Source organism: Lathyrus oleraceus, chromosome 3 (assembly GCF_024323335.1).
Source record: "Lathyrus oleraceus cultivar Zhongwan6 chromosome 3, CAAS_Psat_ZW6_1.0, whole genome shotgun sequence".
Taxonomy (NCBI): domain Eukaryota; kingdom Viridiplantae; phylum Streptophyta; class Magnoliopsida; order Fabales; family Fabaceae; genus Lathyrus; species Lathyrus oleraceus.
Window position 1 is genome coordinate 387166353 of NC_066581.1, and position 5733 is coordinate 387172085.

The 5733-nt window shown below is 40.2% G+C and overlaps 1 non-coding gene across 1 annotated transcript; it reads left to right on the plus strand.

Moving 5' to 3' along the window:
* The first annotated feature begins 2330 nt into the window (after nucleotides 1-2330).
* LOC127132941 (small nucleolar RNA R71) lies at nucleotides 2331-2437 on the plus strand. Its single transcript, XR_007806944.1, has one exon. It is a non-coding gene; the product is annotated as a small nucleolar RNA R71 (small nucleolar RNA).
* Nucleotides 2438-5733: the final 3296 nt, after the last annotated feature.

Below are 5733 nucleotides of genomic sequence, written 5' to 3' on the forward strand. Positions count from 1 at the left end.
AATTCCTAGCAAACCCGCTAAAGCATTGGTAGTGTACTCGTATTCCATATTAAACATTCTAAAACAAATGGTACCTACCATGCTAGCAGTGCCAGGGTAAGCAGTGTAAATTAGGGAACTCAAATATTCCCCAGTCAGCCTATCATAGGTGGGTGCTTTACTAGAAAAAATATTGTGTAATCCTAAAGTATCAAGCATGTGGAAAACACTATGGTATGTTCCTAAAGTGTACAAGTAGTCTTCGTCTACATACCTGGTAGCGAGGATCTCCCGAGATTGCAATTTTTGCAAAATCTTGTTTTATCGCTCTCCGGGTTTTCCTCCACGAAGAATGATGTTGTTGAACTCCATTCCGGCCATTAATGGTGATTGAAGAGAGAAATGGGTATTTATAGAAAGGAAATGAAAAATGGAGTTTAAGTGGGTTTTTGGTGGAGAGATGGTTGAGTGAAGTTTGGAAATGGTAATGGCTTGGAGTCAAAATGAGAAAGTTGGGATTTTTCGTGAACTTTGGTGGAGTTGGGAGAAGGAGAAAATGGGTTTGGAGAGGTTGAAGAAGGTGAAAATGGTGAAATTAGGGGTTTTGTCCCGTTAAAGTTGCAGACATCATGGCGCCCACCATGAAGCTTATGGCGTCCGCCATGTCTTCGGATTTGGTTGGGCCGGATTTGGTCATTGCTACTTGGGCCTCAACTTTTTTGTCATCATTTTTGTAAGAAGGGGGGTGCACATAGGTTTCTATGAATGTTGTTTTTTATTTAAGCTTGATAAAACAAAATAAAATAAAATAGTAAAGTGAAATAAAACAAAATAAAATAAAATGGACATAAAAACATAATAATAATAATGCATATATATATATATATATATATATATATATGTTGTGTGTGTGTGTGTGTGTGTGTGTGTGTGTGTGTGTGTGTGTGTGTGTGTGTGTGTGTGTGGTGTGTGTGTGTGTGGTGTGTGTGTGTGGTGTGTGTGTTGTGTGGTGTGTGGTGTGTGTGTGTGGTGTGTGTGTGTGTGTGTGAAGAGTTAATAATAAGTCACGGATCCAGAGATCTTAGGAAAGATAAAGCAAGCATAATGTCAAAGGAAACAGTAAAAATAAGCATGAATAATAAATAACGGAAAAATAGGAAAATCAAACGATATTTCTCGGTTCGTTATTGCATCAATGCTCAGGGTATAGTGGAGTCTCCTCGACTTCGTATCCTCGAAGCTCTTCGATCTGGCGTCGGAGGTCGGGGATCTCATCATTCAGTATATTGGTTTCAGTGTCATGTGAGGCAACTGATACTTCGACCTGCAAAGCAACGTCAGCAAGCTCCTGGCGAAGCTGGGCTATCTCCATGCGAAGCTTAACTAGTTCAGACTGCATGCTCGGACTCTGGAGATTTGGATTGTTGGTGCGAACTTTGATTCTGATAGGTTCGATTTTTGGCTTGTCTACTGTCTCTCCCTGCCCTTCTATGGCGTAGGCCCAGTTGGCCTGATCAATAACACAAGTTACCTGAGGGTCCGATAGAGTGAAGTAGTGAATAGTCTCACCCTCGATCAAGAGCCTGTATTGATCCGGTTGGAAAGAAGATCTCCTCATGAGGCCACGGTCCAGACAGAAGTCAATATCCATCAAGGTGTAGCTGCAGTAAGACGTCAGGTGAGATAGTCTTCTATCAAGTCCCAGGGCTGAGGCTATATGAGTCACCGTGCTTCCAACGTGTATAGGGCTCGCATCGGAGCGAGCATTAAGATATAGACTCTCGATCAGGAAAGCTCCGCAATCTACTGGGCGTGACTGAGTGGTACAGTACATGAAGAAAATGTCTTCAACACTCACATGCGTATCAGGGTCACTCTTCCCTAGGAAGGTGTGGGCAATGATCATCTGAAAGTATCTGAAAGCAAGGTTGTAAGTGTTTGAAAATGGGTTACCTTGGGCGTAATTCACTTGGTCGGTGTTCAGGTCATTCAAAAGGTTACACTCCGCCGATTCGTGTCCTTTAGATCCACAAAGTTCGCACTCTGTGTGGACTACCATTGCGGTGTTAGTGTTTGTAGACATATGTTCGATCCTAAGGGCTAAAGTGTCCATTTTCGCCTGCATCATGTCCAGAGAGCTTATCTCATGTATTCCACCTTGGGTCTCATTTTTCTCTATTGATGCTCATTCAGTTCCCCATTTGTAATGGTTTTGGGCCATATCCTCGATTAGGTCACAAGCTTCAGGATAAGGTTTGTTCATCAGCGCGCCACCTGCAGTAGCGTCGATGCTCATCTTGGTGTTATAATGGAGTCCATTGTATAAGGTATGAACGATCAGCCATTGTTCTAGGCCATGGTGTGGGCAGACTCTTAATAGCTCTTTATATCTCTCCCAAGCTTCAAAAAGCGATTCTCCTTGGTTTTGAGTAAATCTAGTAATTTGGTTTCGAAGAACAACAGTCTTACTAGGGGGAAAATATCTAGCAAGGAATACTCTCCTAAGGTCTTCCCAGGTAGTTATTGAGTTAGCTGGAAGTGAATCTAACCATGAACGTGCTCTATCCTTGAGGCAGAAAGGAAATAATCTCAAACGGATCGCATCGGGTGAAGCGCCGTTGGATTTAAAAGTGTCGGCCAGTTGGATAAAAACTTTTAAATGTTGATTTGGGTTTTCAGTAGCGAGACCTGTGAATTGGTTCTGTTGCACTAATTGCAACAAATACGGTTTTAGTTCGAAATTGTTAGCAGGAATAAGGGGGTTTACTATACTCGAACTAGGTTCCTCGTCAGAGGGTTGGGAAAATTCCTTAAGAGGTCTCCGGTCGCGATTCTCGACCAAAGCTTTCTTAATTCTGATGAGTAAGAGGCGTGTACGAGTGTAACGTTCGGGTTCTGCTAAAGGATCTACTAAATTTTCGGTACTACGGGTTCTTCGCATTTACCGGCTAATAATGCCTTAGTCTAGACGGTGTAACAACAGGGTACGAAATTTGACGAAGCTGGTCCCCGGCAACGGCGCCAAAAACTTGATCGGTGGAATTCGCAAGTGCACGAATCGCGTCAAAGTAATATAAAAGAATATCGATCCCACAGAGACCAAATCGTCAATCTATCGATTATTGTCGTTACAATGTTTATCTAAGACGGTACAAAAGAGATATTGGGGTTGCAAAATAACGGTAAATAATAAATGTAGTGCAGATAAAGATAGGTTTGAATGTATATCACGTCAGTTAAGTGATGTTTCGATTGTCTAAATAGAACTACTTATGAGGCAATATTTTCTACTCTTGAAAAGAATCCATTTAACAGGAACTGTCGCTTTCGCGTATTCAGAACCGAGTTTACCCTTAAATTAAGGCCTTTTATTGTCACTTATAAAAGATGCGCAGAACGCTAAAGTAGTAGACTTATTTTTAATAAATAAGACTCGTAAACTTAGTTGAAAAGTGATTTTGATTTGGAAAGTTTACCCAAGAAGTTTCCTTCTTTTAAATCTATCAACGTGTCCGAAAACAGTTTCAAAAATAGTTTTTCCTTAAAGTGATAAAAATTCCTAGTTAACTAAGCCAGGGTGCTTTCGCACTCCTTGAATAGTTAAAACTAACCAAGTTTGTTTCAAAAAACTCAAGTTAAAAATCAAAACAGCCTTTAAGTATTTCTACAGATTCAATATGTGAAACATCTCTTTAACCGCGATCCTTACATTCTAACCTTTAAAAGATTTAGCCAGACATGGTAACACAAACAAACACAACGGTATTGATCATGATAAAAAGTTTGTTTTAGAATGTAAGGCGTAAAGAACGAGTAAAACGCGTAAACTAAAGTAAAGCGTAGACAGAAAGTAAATAAAAATAAAGCGTAGACAGAAAGTAAATAAAGTAAAGCTTAGACAGAAAGTAAATAAAAATAAAGCGTAGACAGAAAGTAAATAAAGTAAAGCGAGACAATAAAATAAATAAAGTAAAGCGTAGACAAGTAAATAAATAAAATAAAGTGAGACAAAAATTAAATAAAAGCGATAAATAAGAACCTGCTCCAAACGGAGGCTTTAAATCTAGTACAAGGAAAATAAACCTCCGACTCTGAAGCTAAAGACGACAACAACTCGAAGTAACCCAACTCAATCTCACTAAGGTGCGATAACCCCCCGATGTGACGGATTACTGCTTTTACAAATGATAAATATAGACTTAGTGTTGTAAACTAAGTTGGATGATTTGAAAATGAAATGGAACGAACTATTTATAGAGGATTTCAGCAGCTTGCAAAGACCATGGTGCCCTCCAACTTCTCCTTAGTGGGAACGTGATTTGCAAAGGTGGTGCCCGCCATCCCTTCATGGCGCCCGCCATGTGTGGAAATGGGAAAGATCATGGGAACGTGGCGGTTACCTCCAGGTTGAGGGCTGATGAGTCATGGCTTCTCCTATAGCGGCTGCCATGTGCAACTCCATGTGTACAATATTCGCCGAAAAACCCTAATTTTAGGTCTTTTTGCTTCGTTTCTTCTAAAAGGGTCCGAAAGAGATAGATATCTGAAAACAACATAAAAGAGAGCATAATACAAACAAAATGATAATAAAGTCCTAATAAACATGTGAAATCCGAGTCAAAAACACGGTGTGATTCAGTGTGATCAGGGGGTTAACTACTCATAATATTCAAGCAAATCAAAATATAAAATGGAGACATTACAAGTATTCAGATGAACTTTGATCTTCAATTGCTTATGCTCATGAAAGATATCGTTCCTCCCAAAACCTTGATTTCTCTAATTCTGAATCGTATGAACTCTTGCTCTCTCAAAAGTTCCCCTTTTCTTGTCTGAAAACTCCCTTTTTAATAGCAAAGTCTTCTCTCTCCTCAAACAGATCCACACAAGTCCATCACATCCGCCTCACAATTGACCAAAATTCCCCTCACTTAGGAATCACAACAGAAAAGTCAAAATTGGACCTTTTCACGCATGTAAGTTACGACCCGTAATCGGTCCTACGAGTGGTTGTAGCAGGCCACTGTTTTAACGATCATGTCCCAGGCCCTCTGCTACAGGCCGTAGCAGGTGCTACGGGTGGCCGTAGCAGGCCACTATTTTTGTGAATATTTTCTTATGTGCCAGACCCCCCCCCCTACTACGGTCCGTAGCCGGTGCTACGGGTGGCTGTAGTAGGTATCTATTTAAATTGTTATCTTATGTGCATTCAGGGCCTCCTGCTATGACCCGTAGTAGGTGTTACGGATGGCCGTAGCAGGTGCTACGGGTGGCCGTAGCAGGCTTACTGGATCATGAAAACCTCTTTCTGATTTTGTTCGTTTCTCCATGGTTTATACATTTGATCGTGCTTGAGTACCTGCTTGAACCTGAAACGCAGAAAAGATACATACCCAAAGAGTAAAATGCGACAAAAAAAATAGAAATGACACTAGAAATGATGAAACAATAAAATTAATTATTGATGAAATAAATAGACTCAACAGACACTAATTAAGACAAAGTAATACAAGTTACCCGGATTTTCGCCGAGTAAGTGACAAAATACATAGCATAAACGATGACTGATCACGAATGCATGGGCAACATATAAGTGCACTATGATGACTCTCATTCACGACATGATCCATAAAGATATTTAATTTTATGTAGACGATATGATTGCCAAATCCAAGACTGAAGACGACCACTTAGACCATTTGAGAAAGCTATTTTCCAAACTCCGGAAATTCAAGCTAAGGTTGAATCCTGCAA